Here is a 19,116-nt window from a genome sequence, read left to right as displayed (position 1 = left end):
CCTCAAGATGAGGTGCTTCCAGCTCCACCTGGTGGCCAACTGGGATCAGGAGACGGGATCTGTCGGACAGGATCCCAATACCCCCCGCTCCTCCTACCCGATCTTTGTTGTTGGCGGATGGACAGAAATGTTTCCGTGGGAGCCCCCTTCACCTGACAGGAGCCAATCCTGGTGGTGATGACGGACTCCTCTCTTTCAAGCTGAGGGCTACTGTGGCGGGCTATGCGCACAGTCCAGGGTGGAATATCAATCTGCTCGAGCTCAGAGTAGTGGACCTGGCCATCAAGGCTTTTCTGCCCCTCACCAGGGACAGGTCTGTTCTGTCAAGACGGACAATAGTACTACAATGTTTTACCTGAATAAGCAGGGTGGCACCCATCCCCCCCACCCACCTCCTCTGCATGGGAATGCGCCCTGACGGAGGGTGTGTGGATTTCTGCAGTTCACCTCCCGGGGGACAGCAATGCAGAAGCGAATCAGCGGAGCCGCTTGGGGTTCAACACCTACGAGTGGAAGTTGAACACTGATTTCTTGTTGCCCCTGTTCCAGCGTTGGGGTTCCGCAGATGTGGACTTGTTTAAAACTCCTCAGAATTCCAAGTGCCCCCTGTTTGCTTCGTGGGCAGTACAGGTTGGGGAGTCTCTGGGAGACGCATTCCAGATCTGTTGGCACAGCTTCAGGTATTGTGTTCCGCCTCCCTGTTCCCTGCCTTCTCCAGCAGACCCTCTGCAAGTTCCAGGCTTCCGTGGGCTGCAGCCTCACCCTGATTGCCCCCCCACTGGCCTTTGAGACCCTGGATTTCAGATCTGCTGCAGTTATGCTCCCAGGGTCCAACACACAATCCGATCACAAACATCGCTTCCTGACGCAGCAGCAAAACATCCAGACCTGTCCAGGCTGGCACTGGCGGCCTGGATCCTGACCAGCTGAGGCTTCAGCATGCTCAATTTTCGGATTACAACTGGGACATCATTCAGGAGGCCCTGTACTCTGTCCCAGTACAAGAGCAAATTGACTAGATTCTGCCATTGGGCTCGCGACAAGGGTCTGGATCCTGTCACATGTCCTCTGAATGACGTAATGGCTTTTTCAGCACACCTGCCTCGCTCTGCAGTCCAGGTAGATATCTGCTGCACTTATTTAGTGGCCATTGGGGCTTACAAGAATTCCCCAGAGCATGTTTTCGGTGGCCAGCCTGGTGGTTAATGCCCACCTCAAGGGGTTGTTTAGGCTTTTTCCTCTGGTACATAGGCCGCACCCGGTCTGGAACCTGAGTGTTCTGGCTGCTTTGCTGCAAAAATTAGAGTAGATGGCCGCTGTGGACATCCGCTTGGGAACACTGAAGACCGTTTGACTGGTGGCACTCACCTCTCAGCGCAGGGTCAGTATTAGTATTTGTTTGCTTGTTAGGCGCTTATACAATAAGAAAATACTGTTTCAAAGCGCCCACAGGGTAAGGGAGGGAGAAGGAGTGAGAAATGCATTCAAAACACAATATATAAGAGCAGTGGGCGGGAAGAAGAAAACATGCCTTGTGAGTATTCAGAATGTGCAAGTGCAGCAAGGAAGAAGGCAGTGCTGTGGAGTTTGAGCTCATGGGTGAGCCACAGATGAATTACTAGGAATGTTGATTGCTTCATGGCCTGGAGCCGCGAGGGGGTGTAAGTACGAGCCACCATGGCAGAGCGTACAAGTGCAGATAGACGGGAGCTGGGCCGATTGGATGCGGGAGGTCAGGGTCCTGAGGATGCATAAGGGCCCAGGACACCAGTCGCAGCAACTGTGGGATTAACAGGGGAGAGAAGAAGGGATGAAGGGACTAAAGAGTAGAGTCTTAAGAAGCTTCTGGAATTTAATAAGATCCTGCTCAAGGCGCTTGGGGAGGAGGAGGCTGTTCCATAGGAGGGAGACAGCTGAAGAAAGCGAAACCACCACCTGCCCTGTGTTTAGCAACATGCTTTACACACACAGAGTTAGAGCCAGAAGAGCGAAATGTCTAGAAGGGGAGTATTTAGTAAGATAGTGGCCCAGACCACCAGATGATGCACAGGGATTTTAATTTAATCCGTGCAGCAATCTGGTGCCAGTGAAGACTTTTTAGTGCAGGAGAGCTGCAGTTACTGGGTTTAAGGACAAGGATACGCCTTCCTGCCCTATTCTGGATTAGCTGGAGGGGTTGCAGAGTGGAAGATGGTAGGTTCAGGAGGTGGCTATTGCAATAGTTAAGCCAAGTGAGAACCAAGGCTTGGGTCACATTGAGCCTCCGGGGGAAAGTGAGAAAAGGAAGAATTCCTTTGAAAATGAAGAGCTGAAAGTGGGACTTCTTGGCAATGTCCTGAGTTTGAGGGAGGAAAGGGAGAGAAGAGTCGGGTGACTCCAAGGTTTCTGGCTTTAGAAGAGGGTGCAGGGGGAGAGCCCAAAGAGGAAGGCCAGAGTGAAGGGAAGGAGGAGATGCAGGGGTCTCAATGGGAAGGATCTGAGTTTTACAGGCGTTGAGGCAGAGGTCATTGGCGGTGCACCAGGACTGGATGGAAGATAAGCATTCAGGGAGGAGGGGGGGGGGTGCAGGAGGGTCGGCAGGGAGTTTGAAAAGAGATGTGTAGTCTAACACTGGACGTTGGAAGAGGAGATGTGGTGTACAAGCAGAGCAAGGTAGATGTTAGAGACCGGGGGAGAGGATAGAACCCTGGGGGCACCTCAGGTGGAGAGGGAAGTAGGAGAGGAGAAAGTGCCCAGGATGACTTGGGAAGAGCGGTCAGTAAGGAAAGATGTCAGTCCAGTGGCCATTCTGAGATACCAAGGGTATCGTGGAGCCTTTGTATGAGCATGGAATGGTTGACTGTGTCAAGGGCAGAGGAGAGATCGAGAAGGATAAGGACAGCTGGGGAGTTAGAGTCAAGAGATGCAAGCAGTTCTTCACAGGAGTTCAAAAGAGCAGTTTCCGTGCCTCTGGATGCTCAGACTCCAGATTGATGGCCGTGGAGACCACCAACAAGTTCAGCGTTTGAGTTGAGTTGGGGGCAAAACCGACTTCTCCAGTAGTTTCCCCAGGAAGGGGGTGATGGAAATGGGCTGTAGTTGGCAGGGCAGGTAGGATCTGATGAAGATGTTTTCAGAAGTGGGCGCACAAGGGAGTGCTTAAGGGAGGAGGGGAAAGAACGTGTGACGAAAGGGTGATTGCAGAAATCCGCGAGAGCAGGGGCAAGAGAGCCAATATTCTCCTTGATGGTCCTGGATGAGCAAGGGGAAAAAACTGCTTAGAAGAGGCCTTCATGGAGCGGACAACTCTGGTAACTTCTTCAGGTCTGACTAAGTGAAGACGGAGGACGACAGAGTTGGAGGTGAGGGGGTGTGGGACATGTTATAAGGGTGGTAAGGATGTCCTGGGTTTTGGATGAAAATTGTGAGGCCAGTGCATTGCAGAGGGGACTAGGAGGGAGAAGTGGAGGAGGAGACCGAGGAGGGGTTGGCTAGTTTCCTACAGATCTTAAAAGGTTCAGCCATGTTATTGAATGCACCGGAAACCCGTGCCTGAATGTGGGCTCTTTTCTTGGCACGGATGGAATGTTTGTATTGCCTTTGGATCAGGCGGTAGGCCAGTTTGTCAGGGAATACGGCTGAGATTTGCCACTTCTGTTCTACTGCCCTGCACTTGCGTTTCAGGGCTGCGAGTTTGGTGTCGTACCAGGTGTTCCGCTTAGCGGCAGGTTTCAAGCGGATCCTCATGACTCGGGCAAGAACGTCAAGAATGTTGGTGATGGAAAGGTGGAGGTTGCTGAGGGCAGCGTCAGAGGTGGAGTCGGGTGTGAGGGGGGATGAAGGTGGAAGCGAAGGCCTCCACAGACACTCGTTTCATCAGGCGGATGTTAGCGAACGAGGTTGGTGTGACTTTCTGGTGGTCAGGAGGCCAAAGGGACACAAGTGAGAGGAGAGAATGGTCAGACCATGATAGGGGGGAACGTGTGTGTGTGTGTGTGTGCGCGTGTGTGTGTGTGTGTGTGTGTGAGATATATATAGAGAGAGAGAGAGAGAGAGAGATATATATAGAGAGAGAGAGAGATATATATATAGAGAGAGAGAGATATATAGAGAGAGAGAGATAGAGAGTATGAGGGCATGCAGAGTGTGTCCAGCTGAGTGGTTTGCCCAAAAGGGGAGAATGCAGAGGGAAAGCGAGGTGCAGAGGTCGGCGATGAGCTTGGATGTTGAGTTCACACAGTAGGAGGAGGTTGGATGTGGATGAAAGTAAGGAATAGCAGAACTCGGCCCATTCAGAGAGGAACAGGGTGGTGGCGCTTGGAGGCCTGTAAATGGTGGCAATGGTCAGGGATGAGATGGGCGAGATGACCAACTTGCAAACCAGGCTTTCAAAGGAAGAGTAGAGCTCGGTAGGTAAGATGGAAGCAGGAACGTACTCGGGGAAGATTAGGGCAACCCCTTGCCAGTGCAGTGAGGTCGAGGCTTGGAGATTGTGGGATAAATTTACTTACTCAGCAGTACTTCCCCACATCATCATGTTGCACTTCAGCAGAACCAGCAAAATGGCTGTGCTGGCTCCTTTGAGCACCACTACCGTGCATCAAAACTGCGTTTTGCAACTACAAAATGATGGCTGCACTGTTTTGCCAAACACCTCTTGGGCAGGATGGAACAAGGGGGCACACTGAGAAAGCCTGCCAGTGTGTTTCTTACATGCACCCAAGAAGAAAATGCAAAAGCAGCACTGCTTTGCTGCTAGCGCAACATTTCCCCTTGAAAAAGGGAAATATTTTGCATTTAAAATGATGCCGCTTTGAAGCCCTTTTCATCTGTGCTACATTACTCTGCTTTAAAAGTGAGGCCCTGCCATGCCCATCCATATTCAGATTGTGCCCCAGGAGGAGAGAGCATTATTCCTGAATGGCAGGCTATGTCAGACCAAGTCTGGGAAATCAACAGAAGCTTTACTTTCAGCTGCATGGAAAAACGCTTGACTTTTGAGCTACAAAATGTCAAAAATCACTGCTTCAAAAGAAACCCTGGCTCTGGGGCCTATGTCAATTTCAGTGGATCTGTCTTAAACAGATTACTGTATGAGAAAAACTGACTAGGGCTGCAAAACCATGTGGGAAATTCAGATGGAAGAGAAAACCTTTTGAAGGCACATACCAGCAGACTTCACCACATGTTTAAATGTGCTTTTGCAAAATAAGAAAAATACCCGTTTGAAAAGTGTATGTTGGAAAAGGCCCTGTCCTGGCCTAGCAATGTAAAGGGGGTTTTGCCTGGGAACATATATGGGATGTTTTATTTCAATAGGCTTGCTTATGATTCGGAGTAAAATAAAGAAGTAAATGCACTGGTTTGACGGAGGAAGCTCCAGAACATGTTTTTCTGCTGGCTGAACTGAGGCCTTCCCCCCCCGCCCCCAAAAGGAGCCACCATAAAACTTCTGGGACATATGCATGTTAATTGCTACCTTTGAAAAGTTTGAATGGACCAGGACAAAGAAATATCACACGCTTGTCAGACATTTGTCTGGGCTTCAGCTTGAGACAATAGATCTGGGACACCTGTGTGTCAAGTGGGGGAAGTGACCATAAACGTTCCATCAAACGGGGAAAACCCCATGGCGAGCCTGTGCTGAACTGACGGTGGTAGCTGAAGGAAAAGAAATGGTCCCAGTTGAAGGGCAAAGGCTGACCATCTGTCTCAAAATACAATTTGATGAATACACTTTTAAGACTATTAATTTGGTAACCAGACAGCGCAGACATGTAAAAGTTGTACAGTTTAAATGAGTTTTTCGGGGCTTCTAAACAAGATGCCGCGACCGTCCATAGCATGTATGGGACACAAACGCCAGGAGAATGTAAACCATGGGGAAAGTACATATGGTGGAACGTTCAAAAATAATAGAAATATCCCATATGATAATATGCACACAACCTAAAATTGTGAGATTTTGGTTGAAGTGGTTCTCAATAAAATCGCGAAAAACTATTAGAAGGGCGAAACAAAGTCCTACAAACATGAGGGGGAACACCATGCTCTGTATAAAATATGTAATCTGCTTATGTAATTTGTTAAAGTGCCACAACTGTACAAATGTGTAATTTGTTAAAATTGATTTTTGGCAAATAGGACTGTGGGAAGGTTTTGCACCTCATAAACTGAGTCCCCTCCTTGAGGCGGCCACCAACATTGGCTGACCTATCCGGTTCTTGGGGGTAGGTCTAGCTTAGTTCTGCCCAACAATAAATCCTATGATGTCACCCGCTTTATATAAGTGGTGGGAGCTCACAAGGACAGGACGCGCACTCTCCTGAATTTCCAGCGCCTGCGTATCATGACATTCCAGATCCACCTTTGCAAGATTCCAAACTCTACTGCAAGGCCAAAGCATTGCTGATCCTATCCCAGCAAGGCCAAAGCATTGCAGACCCTATCCCAGGAAGGCCATTGATCCAGAAATTCCACTAAAATCCCAATAACTGTTTTGGAAGCATCCTGTGACCAGACCGGCTTTTTCCCCCCGTTACCTGCTTGCCCTGCTTACCCGCTCCATCCAGCTGAGGCGTCGCTGTGACCAGACCTTTGCCCAGCTGTCTTTTGCCAGGAGAGTCCGCCATATGATGACCTGAGTTTTTGAGTCCAGAACCGGTTGACTGTCCCCAATCCAAACTCAAGTATGGATTGTATTTCCCCATCCCATAGCAATACATAGCCTATCCCATCTTGATCATCTTTCTTTGTCCTACTTTTTAAGTAATCCTATCCATACCTCGATTCATTGTTTAAAACTGTTAGAGCTCTCTTTGCATCTTGTCCTTTATCTTGGCCTTGATCTCCAAGCTTTAGCGCCACTTTTCTCTTCATTTCTATCTTGCATAGATCATACGTCCTTAGCAATATTTTGATTACATTAATTAATTTTCCCTAAAGAAAAGGGGTCGGGTTGCAGAGTCTCTTGTCTGCGTTGGATTCCTGTTTCCCGAGAGGAGCTGCAGTCTATTTACTATTGCTGCTATTCCCCACAGCACCAGCTGACTCTTTAAAACCCTGACTTGGCCGCGGAGCGGGCCGCGGAGTCGGGTTGCAGAGTTTCTTGTCTCTGGTCTTCTGGGCTGATGGTAAGACGCTATTCAAAAGTGCGTTGATGGTGGAACCCAGGAAACTAACTGTTGTTGTCTAACATTTGCGTGTTGCATTGAGCAACTGTAAACTTAACTTTCACAGCGTGATCAAGTTGGGTGTTGATATTGCAAGTGCGTACGCTTGTTCCTGCCCGTGAGAGGCACGATTCCATGAGAAGCCCATGAGAAATCGCCCACTTGGTACCAGTACACTAAAACTTTGCTCAGGTATTGGCACCTGGTATTTCTGTTGCTACTTTTGCCGCCGGGCCGCTGCGGTGCAACGAGAGCCCCCCCATCCCAGACTTTCCTCTCCCTGCTCCTACCTTTCCTCGTCCGGGACACACACAGTGTGTAGCCTGCAGGACGGGCACGCTGAGGAGACGCCGAGGAGACTGCAGACACAGGAGCTGTGTCCCACCCCTGATTACTCAGCGGTCGCTCCCCCTGCTCCTGCCTGTGGGAAACTGACTGCGTGAGAAATTTTACGGCGCGACCAGGTGGAAAGTGTGAGATTCTTTGCTCATCAAGAGCATTCCAGCCCACTTTTATTACCTGGAATACTAAAAAGGGGTAACTTTTTTTTGTTTTTTTTTTTGTTGCCTCACCTGATCCGAAAAATGAGACGAGGCAAATAGTAACCTTTTGATACACATCAAAGAAAGGAGGAGATCGTGGGAGTGGATCCCATAACTCTACTAGTGTTTGATTGACTAAATTCAGTGGATTAACTGTGTGGTGGGAGTGGGCCATCAGAAGCGGGAGACTGCGGGACTTTGTCCTTTGATCCTGCTGGTGAGTTGGTCCATATCCTATCACAACAGACACTCTGCTGCTGCGTGCTATCAACTATTTGCAGAGTGCGGCTGGGAACGGCGTTTAGCCAAGCTCAGTTAACTTGGTGGTAGCCAAGCTGATTGAAAAGATACACTTGAAATTGACACAACCAGATTGTAAACACCCTCATTGATGGCGACTGGAACAAGACTTGCAACTAGATTTAAGAATAAACTTGGTACTACTGTTGAACTGCTGTCCCCTGGAACCAGTCATCCTGGTGAAACTATACCAGGCGAGACTACACAAGTACTGATTATAAAATGAGATACAGCGATACCAGTGAATACCTTGGATGGCTATAATCAAGAAAGTAATAATCAATCCGAGACTAGTAAGGATCTTATCTACCTAGATAAAGACCTATCAATGATAGGCCCGCTCCCAATTCACGTACACAAGATCCAGACAGAGATACGTGAGCCGGTACTATCACAATAGGAAAAAGCAATTGTGTCAAAAAAAATGTTGGGAGCTGGCATACACAAAGGCCAAGATGATAGAAGATGTCAGACACTTGAGCCTCCAGAGCACTAACAATAGGCAAGCTCGACTTTCGATGGATATTACAGAAATTTAGGAATTGATGACGAATCAGGTTAAAAGAAAGGAAGTATTTAACCTGCAGACAAAAATAAAGGGAGAACCGTCCTGGTTAGCCTCAACACCACGAGTACTAATCCCTCCCGTGATGAGAAAGGAGTATCAAACATCCACCACAGTAAATAACAGAAGGCAACCTGGAGACAGCTCCCCAACAACAGATCATTCCCCGAACAACAAGTACTTCTGTCAATGTCAACCGAATGAACCACTGACTAAAATAACAGAAGCGATACCCACAACAATGTTAGACTTACAAAACTTGCTGTTAGCTGTAACCTCACAGGCGATTATACCATTCATGAAGCTATTAGAAAGTAATCGCGATGTACAAAAAGATCAAGCTACTTTGCTGGCTCTCATCCACTCGAAACAGATTTTTGTGGAGTCTTTTATAAATACGATACACAACCGACTTAATCAAGAGGCTGAAACAAGTGCCCAATGGCAGTCCAGGCTATTTTGAAATGGCGAGAAGAGAACATGAAGAGAAGGCAACATTTGACAGTAGGTATGATGGAAATCATAGCAAAGGGGCAACAGCCGCTGAGTGTAAAATCGCAAAATGAGATTGGACAAAAGGAACCTGTGTCACAAGCAATAGCACATGCACAGTTGGAAATTGTGCAGGGTAGAATTGATACATTGATTTTGGACACTACCCAACGAGGTGGGAATCCGACTGAAGTCCCTGAGGTTCTGACCTCCTTACCCGAAAAGCTAATGGAAAACTTTGCTATTTTTGACAATAAGAACACCGCCAATATTCCACAACAAATACAGAAAAAAATAATCCACAAAGAAAAAGAAAATAAATGGTTCTAGAGCCTTCCTACGCAATTTGACAACCCCTAAAGTGAACAAAACTACACAACAAGGAGGAAAAAATCTTTCATTATTGTTGACTGTTATGAAGAAGGCTACACCATAGAGTCCATCTACACAGACCTTAGCTGTGAAGACATTTCTGATTCAGAGCTGGAGACATCGAGACTTGGTGTGGAATCAATTTCAGACAGCAACGATTTTACATCGCAATATTCGGAGAGGAGTCAAAGAATCAACCAATCAGAAAATAGTGTAGACACAGGTACTAGATCCAAACTGCGGCAACCTTTGTTTATTAATCATATGGATACTCTTCAAAATATAACATTAAAAATTGAGCAAGTGGATAATAACTACCAACGTGAGTTGATTTTAAATCGAACAAATACTTTGCGACTGATACACACAATCCCTACTCTTAGATGGGTCAATACAGGACACATAAAAGTGGTAGAATTCATGGATGAAAAGAATCCAGATGTGATTCTCGTACACTTTCATAATACAGAGAATATTGGAAAGATTACCAATAAGGCACACCTTTTTTTGAAATTGGGGTTTTCCTATACCGCTGTAACAAGAAACACGAGGAATCCAATACGGGAACATCAGCATTATGTGAAGAGATCAATAAAACAGGAGATGGGGGGAATGATGGTTCACATTCCCCGGGGACCACTATAAAAAGTAGAATGGTCAGCTCAGCAGAAAGAGTGATAAATATACGCGAGTAAACTATACTAATATGCCATTCTGGAGAGAGCAAGAAACCTCAAATAGGACGATGACATCAATGAGAAAAAACAATTCATAACCATCAATTAAAAGAGCTAATACTACACTGACTTTGTGCACTTAGAACACCGGAGGATTTTCTCATCTCTTGCCTAAATATGGATGATCTATTTACAAGAAACATGGATTGACATCATGCCCGGATGTGACTGATAAACAGTTGTTGTGAATCCTGCAATATCCCTAAAAAGGACATCCATCAGCAGGACTCTTAACTTTGATTAAAATGGAAGAGAACATCCAAGTGGCAGACTTTACCAACATCTCACCGTGGATTCAATTAACGATAGTAGAAATTTTGAGTACTAAGATGACATCTGGAATCCTGGTGCAAGTGCCGGTGCAGAGATTAGCAATATTCAATATATATTGGATCCAGGCAGAGATTCAAATGGAAGAATTCATTGATACCTTATTCTCCGCGGTAGATAAAGTAGTGCTGGATTCAAACGACACTGAAATAATTTCATGTGGTGACCTTAATATTCATTTATTCGACCAACAAGGACAAGTGATCGAGAAAACGCAACTCTCAGCGAGAGCGAAAATATGGAATAAAGAAACTACATGGCAACATTTCTACTGTACCAATCAAGTGAACCACAATCCAAAAAGTACTACTTGGACAAATGGAAAAGTCTCAGCGACTCTAGACTACATCTATATGTCGCCAACTTTAATCTCCAAAGTGACGGCCCAAGATAATATAAGATCAGATAATAGTGATCATCATATTATCAGTATTACATGGAAAGCACTGTATAGTGAAAGAAACAAAGTTCATTTACCGCACATGGAAACCAATACTGCAGTCACTCGACTGTGTATCAGCGACAATCAAATGAAACTAGTAAGTTCATACACTAGTCCTGCAGTGTCTGGCATGGATCAAATAAACTATGAATGGATACTCTCACCATTTCTACGAAGGGCCATAAACACGACTCCTCTAAGAAAAGCCATACCCACGCAATACAACTTACAAGTAGTAAACAAAAACTGCGGAGAACGCTCAAGGAAATAAAAAGAAAGAATGAGGCCAATTCATGGAACGTTATTCGACAAGCAAAACAAAGTCACAGAAACTGGACAAAGAATGCAAAAGCACTGCTTTCACAACAAGATGCGGAAGGAATCCTAGCTCTCTTGAAAAACAACAATACGCGAGGATTGTGGAATCTATCAAATCCGCAAATGGACAACCAGCATAAACTAATCCAAGGGATTGCAGAATCTGTATGGATTAATCATTTTAAGGCCATCTATAAACGCACAGCGAAAAATCAACCCATCAGAATGGAGCAGAATGAATCGACTGTTTGGACAAATTCCTGGACATTGGAGGATATCCTAACAATCATAAAGAAGCTCAATTCATCAAGGGCACCAGGTCCAGATGGCCTAAGTAATATGCTCATAAAGAAACATCCAGAGGATTGGGCTAAATTTTGCCTCCATCTAATTTCTGCGATTGAGAAAGGGAAACAAATCCCCGTTACCTGGACAACAGCAATTTTGATCCCAATATATAAAGCAGGTGATAGGCAACTGCCTATAAACTACAGACCAATCGCACTCTTGGATCCGATTGGGAAGATTTTTGCAATGCTGCTACTCAACAAACTTAATATATGGATCAAAGAAAACAAGCAATTTGATATCGGACAGACTAGATTTACAAAGAGTACTGGTACTCATGTAAATCTTATGATCTTGAATCTATTGAAACAGGAGGCATTGGTTAATAAACATACCACATATGCAGAATTTATAGACCTGCATATGGCCTTTGATATGGTAAATAGGACAACACTGGGGAAAACTAAAGACGTGGAATTGTCCATTGAAACTATTGGAACCAATCAAGCAACTATATAGCAATACCACCCTACGAATTAGACTCTCACAACAAGGTCAATTGTCGGCACCTATTGAAGCGGCAAATGGTCTTAAGCAGGGCTGTCCTCTTGCAGCAACGTTGTTTAAGTTGTATACCATGGATCTCCCTGAGCCTCCTCGATTTCAGAAGGCAAATCCACTGAAAATAAACAACCAGCAGATTCAGCATTTGATGTATGCAGATGACATCGTCATTTTAGATAAAACAGAGTTAGGGCTACAAAGAAGTCTACGGGAGTTGGAAACTTACATGTTGGAAAATGGCTTAGAGATAAACACCGCCAAAACAAGAATCATGCCACTCGCAGCAAAGAAAGGACAAAAAAGAAATCAACAACCCTTTCGATTCTACATGAATGAACAAAAATTGACCACGGTAACAGCAATCAAATTCCTGGGAGTCCTAGTGAATCAATCAGAAGTAGAAACACCCTGGATAAATCACTTGAGAACAAAAACAGGTTCACTGGCGAGACGAGGGCTATTTATACATAGAAAATGTGCAAAATACTCTTTACAACCGATCCTCATATTTTACCGACAAAAAGTGACTGCGATCCTTAGTTACGGGAGTGAGACGATGATAAATCTTGACCAATCAATTTGGGATATCTTGGAAGGCCTCTTTTGGAGGAAAATCCTTGGGTTATCAAATTAATTCCCGATCAAAAGAATCAGACACAAGATTGCAACCCAATCATTAAGCTCAATAGTCGAGTGGAAAAAAATCGACTTGTATAGAAAGATGATTAATGAGGACGAAATTCCAGCATATAAACTACTCCAACAAAGAAATAATACAGTGGCTAAAACGGTATTAGCACTATGGAAGAACGTGATTAAAGGCGTGATGGCAGCAAATAGCATAACAACGGAGATGCTTGTGAATCGCCCTCAATGCGCTAAACAAAGACTACAGCAAAATGATTGATTGGGTATGTACTCTAACAGAGAAATCACGATACCAGATGAACTTGAACTGTGAATTGGACAGCCATGCCCTCCATGATCTACCTGCGTATCTGAAGCAATTTCCCGATAGGCAGATCAGGGATCAATTCATTAGATTACGATTGAATCAACTACCAACACGGGAACTCTTGGCAAATAACAGGCAAATCTCGAAAGAGGAAGCATTTTGTCGATTTTGTGAGCACAAACAGATGCTCGAAAGTATCCATCATATCATCATGACTTGCCCTGCGTTAGTTGAAAAATGAAACTGGTTTAGAGAAATGATATCAACATCTGGGCACAAACTTAATTGCCAGGACAGTGGGAATCTAGTACTGTCAGGGAATAATAGTAGTCTTACTACTGTCATAATTCAATTTTAGAATCATATTACTATGATGAGTACATAAACATCTGAAATGGTAGACTTACAGTAGTATTTAAAGTAGTATGGAAAATGAAATAAGAGTATGGAGAGTACGGTTAATGAAAGAATGTTTGTGTTGAAACCTTTTTTTTCTACTGTAAATTTTGGCATTGTATGGCTGTACGGATAAATGAAAAGTTTTGAATAAAACTATAACATTAAAAAAAAACTAAAGAAAAGGGGTACACTGCGTGAAGGGTTACAACTGCAGCATAACTTTTATATTCACGGGTGGCGTTCCTCTTTTCTAGCCATTAAATCTTGTGTAAGTAAAACTTTTCCTTTCTTTCCAAACAGATTTTCTCTTTTTAACTGCTTTATTTTCCTAATATCGAACCTCATTCCTCCTTGAACATCTCATTCAATTCTTCAGTTAGTCACTCTTTCAACTCTATATAATCCCTGTGATGTGCATCTATCACCCATCCTAAAAACCACATTCCAATTTGGTGTATTTCACCCGTTTAAAAAAAGTTTTGCCATTTAAAGCTGAAAAAGAGAAAAATTCAACTTTTCCATGTGTGATTTGACTGCACTGTGTTTTCAATTTCAACCTGCTTGGTGAACTGTATGCCTTTTGTGATACCTTCCCTTATAGTTGCTAGTGATATAACATCCCTGATACTGTGATAAACATGTACATCATTATTTAACTACACATATAATTAATTATTTGTTAAAATCCGAGTGTCCTTTTGCCTCTTATTTTGTGAGGGAAGGTCAGATTTTATTCTGTTTGCTGCCTCATATCCCTGACTTCCTGCTGCTTTCGAGTAATTGTGGGTTGAGGGAACATTGCAGGGGAAAACCTTAACTTGGGTGCTATCTATCCTAATTGAAAAAGTGCTCCTATTCATTTGTGCTTTGGATATGTTCTTGTAGAAGGTTACCCAAGTGTATTTCAGTAGTTTTAATTGTAATTATCACCCATTGGTGATTACTGCCCCACATGAAGATTGTATGATTTCCTTTGAAATTAAAATAAATATTGTATTCCCAACAACCGGCCTGGTTCATGGTCCACTGTGACCCAGGGTATTTGAAAAAGGGGTGTGAGACGGGTTGGGTATCGGCTCAATTCAAATTTGTTGAAAGTAAAGAAAAAGCATTCTAATTGAGCGCTACATCCTAGGCTAAGGGCAAGAGTCCTGATCCGGTGTGTGACGCTGGGTTAGAATCCTTCCCATGATCTTGAAGCCTTCAGGGAGGAGCGAGTCAAAAGCAGTGACTGAGCTGGCATTGAATGATGTCACGGTAAGAGCGAGAATGTCGAGGTCTATCTTCAAGGAGGAGACAGATGTCACCGGAGTATTTGTTGGCTGAGCGGGCTTTAAGCGTTGCTAGGTGGAGGAGGTTTGTGCCTTTGAAAGTTTTCTGAGGTGGTGTACAGGGGCGTTTTACATCAGTCAGAGAAGGGGGAGAAAGAGTAGAAGGCGGAGATGCAGGAAGTTAATGAGAGAGGGCAAGATCCGATCAAAGAGGAGGAGGAGGAGGAGGAGGAGGTTGGGTTGTGGACCCTGAAACAGGATAGTGCCAGTGTGATGGACATTAACGTAACTTGATCTGATGCCGCTTTGCCCTTTTCTCTCTGATTGGCTTCTTGCTCTGATATGGTTTCTCCCTCCTTTTGTGTTTTTTGTTATCCATCTTGTACGCGCCCTAATGCCTAAGGGTCTATGGCTGCGCTATATAAATAAAATAAAGTAAAAGTAAAACGAAGCAGCGAGAGGACGAGAAGCCAGCCAAGAGGACTTCTCTCTTAGTGCCACTGTTCATAGTAGAACATGAGGAGGGAGGGAGTGAGAGAGAGTAGAGATGAGATGGGGGCTTGGGGGTCCATAGATCTGGAGAGGGGACAGAGAAGAGGAATCGGTAGAAACCTTTCTAGAACAAGCGCTGCCATAGGTGTCAGCGATGGGAAGTGCAGGGTTTGCACTCAAGATGTCTTTTTTGTGCTTTTTTCTACCGGACTTTGTGAAAGAGGGGGGGGGATAGTGATAGTGTAGCAAGTAGAGAATATAGGAGAAATGGAAAGAGCCATAGGTCGGCAGAGGTTTGGACAGGAAAGAAAGGAATGGCTGGAAAGTACAGTTCTAGCTAAACTCACCAGGAAGCCTAGAAGGAGACATCAAAATGGAGCCACAGCACAGAGAAATGCAGGAGGTTAACAGATGGTATACAAACACACCTAATCCGAAGTACCTAGTAGTCACAAGTGCACTGATGGAGGATGAGTGATGATTGCAGCGTGGAAAGAAGTGAAAGGCACAGTTGTCGTTTATAGAGATAGTGATGGAGGTCAGCCAAGCTCTCTTACATGTCTGCAGGGAGTGTAGATAGCCTAGGAACCCATGACCTGGGAGAAGTTGTTAGTCAGGAAGACTGAGTATAATTCGAGAGGTTTAAGGCCCTCCTCGGCCCGGACAGGCAAAAACCGGGCCTTACTTGCCGGTGCCTTCTGATCAACACAGCACACGCTGATGGAGCAGTCATTTTTAAAGTACTCTTTGCAATTTTGATTTAAAGGCTTGGGTGTAATGCAGAGGTGGTTAGCCCTCCCAGCACAAGGGTGCACCTTAGCAGTGAGGAGGTAGGTTTAAGCAATTTCAATCATGTGGCATTATCAAGTGATCGAGCAATCGCAGCAAGTTCAGAAAGTTGTTTCAATACTCCTTTACAATAAAGCCCATCAGGGCTTACTTTCCTTGCAGTGAGGAACTCTGCTCTTGCAGCTTCTCGTAATGGTAATGGAGGGTTGTCTTCATGCCAGCCCTTCACTGCGTTTCACGATGACAAGGTCATTTTGCACACTCGCCCACACTTCTTGCCCAAGGTGGTCTCTCCGTTCCATCTGAATGAAGAGATCTGCCTGCCGGTGTTCTTCCTGAACCCGCAGAAAGGGCCCTGCATTCCTTGTTCGTAGAGGGTCCTCAAGTTTTACCTCTCTCAGATGAAATCCTTCAGGAAGTCAGAGGCATTGTTTCTGACTTTTGGGGGCTCCTCCCTCGGTTTCTTAGAATTCCAAGGCTATTTCGGAGGCATATACGGCCATGGGCAAACCAGTTCCTGAGGAAATTCACACCCATGCGGACATAGCCAAGACCACGGCCGTCGCCTTTCAAGGACCTGCTTCTTGCGATGCCATCAGCAAGGCGGCTACTTGGGCCACTCAGTCTGCCTTCTGTAGGCACTATTCCCTGGATACCAGCTACAGGCGCGATGCCAAGTTCGATCAGGTGGTTCTGAAGAACCTTTTTGCTTCGTCCTAGGTATGAAGGTTGTTGTCACAGCTCCACCCTATGGTCTTGTTCAGTGGAATCGCCCACAAGGCTGGAGGAAAGGGGACGGGACGTAGGAATAATTAGTTACTCACCATAGTGACTAGAGTACTCATAGTCCTTAGTCCCCTTTCCTCCATACGTCCCACCCACCTTCCCCCACTTGCATAACAGGGGCTAATATGTAATAAGCGTAGCCAGGTATCCAAGCGTCCGATGTGTTCAAAAGGGATTGTGGTAAGGTGCCGGAAAGGAGCGGGGCATCCCAACACGCTATTCTAAATTTAAGGGGAAGCTCACATTTTCACTGCTAAATGTTCCAGTACCGGCCCCGTGTTGGGAGGGGGTGGGGGGGGGGAGTGCTCTCAAGGATAAAGGAAAGGGGGCTAAGGACTATGAGTGCTCTAGTCACTATGGGCATCAGCACTGCAGTATAGTTTTGACAGCATTGTTGTTGGGGGTGTGTTTTTACAAAACATCAGTTATGGTGGGTTTAAAAAGGGTTGAAAAGAACACTTTCACCTGAAATGTGAAAGTGGGATAGTCCATTTGAGCCAAGTCGCACATGGCACAATGCCACAGATCAGCCATCCCTGGAGGTTCAGCTCCAGTTTAGAACCTTGCCAGCAAGGCGTTGTGTGTATGCAAATTAACTCAAATGCAAGCCTTTTGGTCCAGGAAATTCTTACAACAAAAAGTATTGAAAAGTGCAAGGAGGGTTCAAATAAAGACTGTTTCTCCAGCATGCGGTCTGGCATGGATTCACATGAATATTCCCAGTCGTCAGGCTGGGAATCCTCGGTAAAGAAAAATTCTGTTTCAGTTTCACTTCTGAACTGTCTTTCTCCTAACAACCAATCGCTGGTCTCTGGGTCATACTGCTCTCTACCTAAGCCCCTCCTCTGGCAGCCATCTTCAGATTTTTACCACACGTTCGAGTGGTGGGAGTCCTCGTGTTTAGCTCTCAGGCCTTTTTCTGCGTCTTGCGCTTTTTCTTAATTTTCTCTATTTTTCGGTCAATCGAGCCTCAAGCTCCATCATCCGACTACTCCTCCCACGGTGAAGGCCTCCAGCACGCCCAAGGTGGTGAAGGCCCAGGTTCACCAGGCGAAGTCCTCCCTGGAAGTTGTGGTGGCATCCCTAGCGAAGGCCGCGAATGCGGACTAGCAGGAGGCGGCCCCTAAAACGAGAGTTTCCCTACCTGCTCGGAGGGAATAGTCTTTTCTACCCATTGAGAAGACACCTGTGAAGACGATGCCGATCATCTCGGGCTCGGACATCGACGAGGAGGAGCTTTCTGGTATGAAGGCCGTACTGGACAACATTTTTGTCGGGCCAGGTCCTATGGGAAGGACCCCTGGCGAAGCGGGTGCGCAGAGCTGCGAGGATACTGACGATAAGCAGCAGGGCGGTGAGGAGCCAGAGGACATCACGCCACTGCCATCGCTCCCGTTGCAGCAACCACGGCCAGCGGACATGTCGGCGGACATCCTCCAGGCACTGCACATCTTGTGTTCAGAAATTCGGACAAGGATACCCCTGTTGCCGGCGGGAGTTCCTGCGGCACCTGGGCCGTTGAGGGAACCTCCCGTCAAGAGAAGGAGAGTCCATCCTCCACCTCCTTGCCATCCTTCGCCACTATCCCCCCCTCGAGGGACGATACGGAACCGGATACGGGCACGGACGACGACGGAGGGGGCCTTTCGTCGCCAGTGCCCAGGGCCTCGCCACCCGACAAGATTGGCTCTTTCTACGCCTTGATCGCTATTGCCTCGGAGATGTTTGAACTAGCCCTCAAAGAGAGGAATGAAGGCTTCCTGTACCGGTGCTGGGATGCCAAGAGAAAGACCATACTTTCTATCTCTCTATTGGGCGACATTTGGGACGAGGGGCTGTCCCTCATGAAGAACCCATCCTCGGCCCCGGCGAAGAGGGACCGGTATGAGAAGAAATACAGGGTGCCGGACTCTGCACCAAAGTGTCTCAGATCCCATCCGTCCCCGAACTTGGTGGTCCCTGTGGTGGTGAAGAAGTCGTTCTCCCGATCTTCGACATCCTCCTCACCCACCCACCCACCCCCATGGATGGCGAGGGAAAGAAGCTGGACGCTATAGGGCGGCGGGTCATCTCGTCAGCTGCGATGACGATCAAGGTGGCCAATGCCTTAGCCATTGTGGCCCGTTATGACAGGGAGCTGTGGTTCAAGATCGCTCCCCTCCTGGACTTCCTTCCCGACGACAAGAGCGGAAGCTCTGGAGATCCTGCAAGAAGGCGAGGTGGCATCAGACCATACCATCACGGTGGCCACGGACATCGCTGACATGGACGTCCGTCAGATGGGCAAGGGCGTTTGCCTTCAGCGGGGTTGGTTTAAGGCCAC

The 19,116-nt window shown here is 46.1% G+C and overlaps 1 protein-coding gene across 19 annotated transcripts in view; it reads left to right on the top strand.

Annotated features, from left to right (window-relative positions):
• POU2F1 (POU class 2 homeobox 1) overlaps positions 1 to 19,116 on the top strand; it is a 1,344,877-nt gene that overhangs the window by 898,150 nt on the left and 427,611 nt on the right. The gene's annotated exons all lie outside the window — the stretch shown is intronic.

This window comes from Ambystoma mexicanum, chromosome 7p (assembly GCF_040938575.1).
Source record: "Ambystoma mexicanum isolate Mex_15411 chromosome 7p, UKY_AmexF1_1, whole genome shotgun sequence".
Classification (NCBI taxonomy): domain Eukaryota; kingdom Metazoa; phylum Chordata; class Amphibia; order Caudata; family Ambystomatidae; genus Ambystoma; species Ambystoma mexicanum.
Note: the sequence above shows the minus strand (reverse complement) of the source record. Positions and strands in the feature narration are given on the sequence as shown.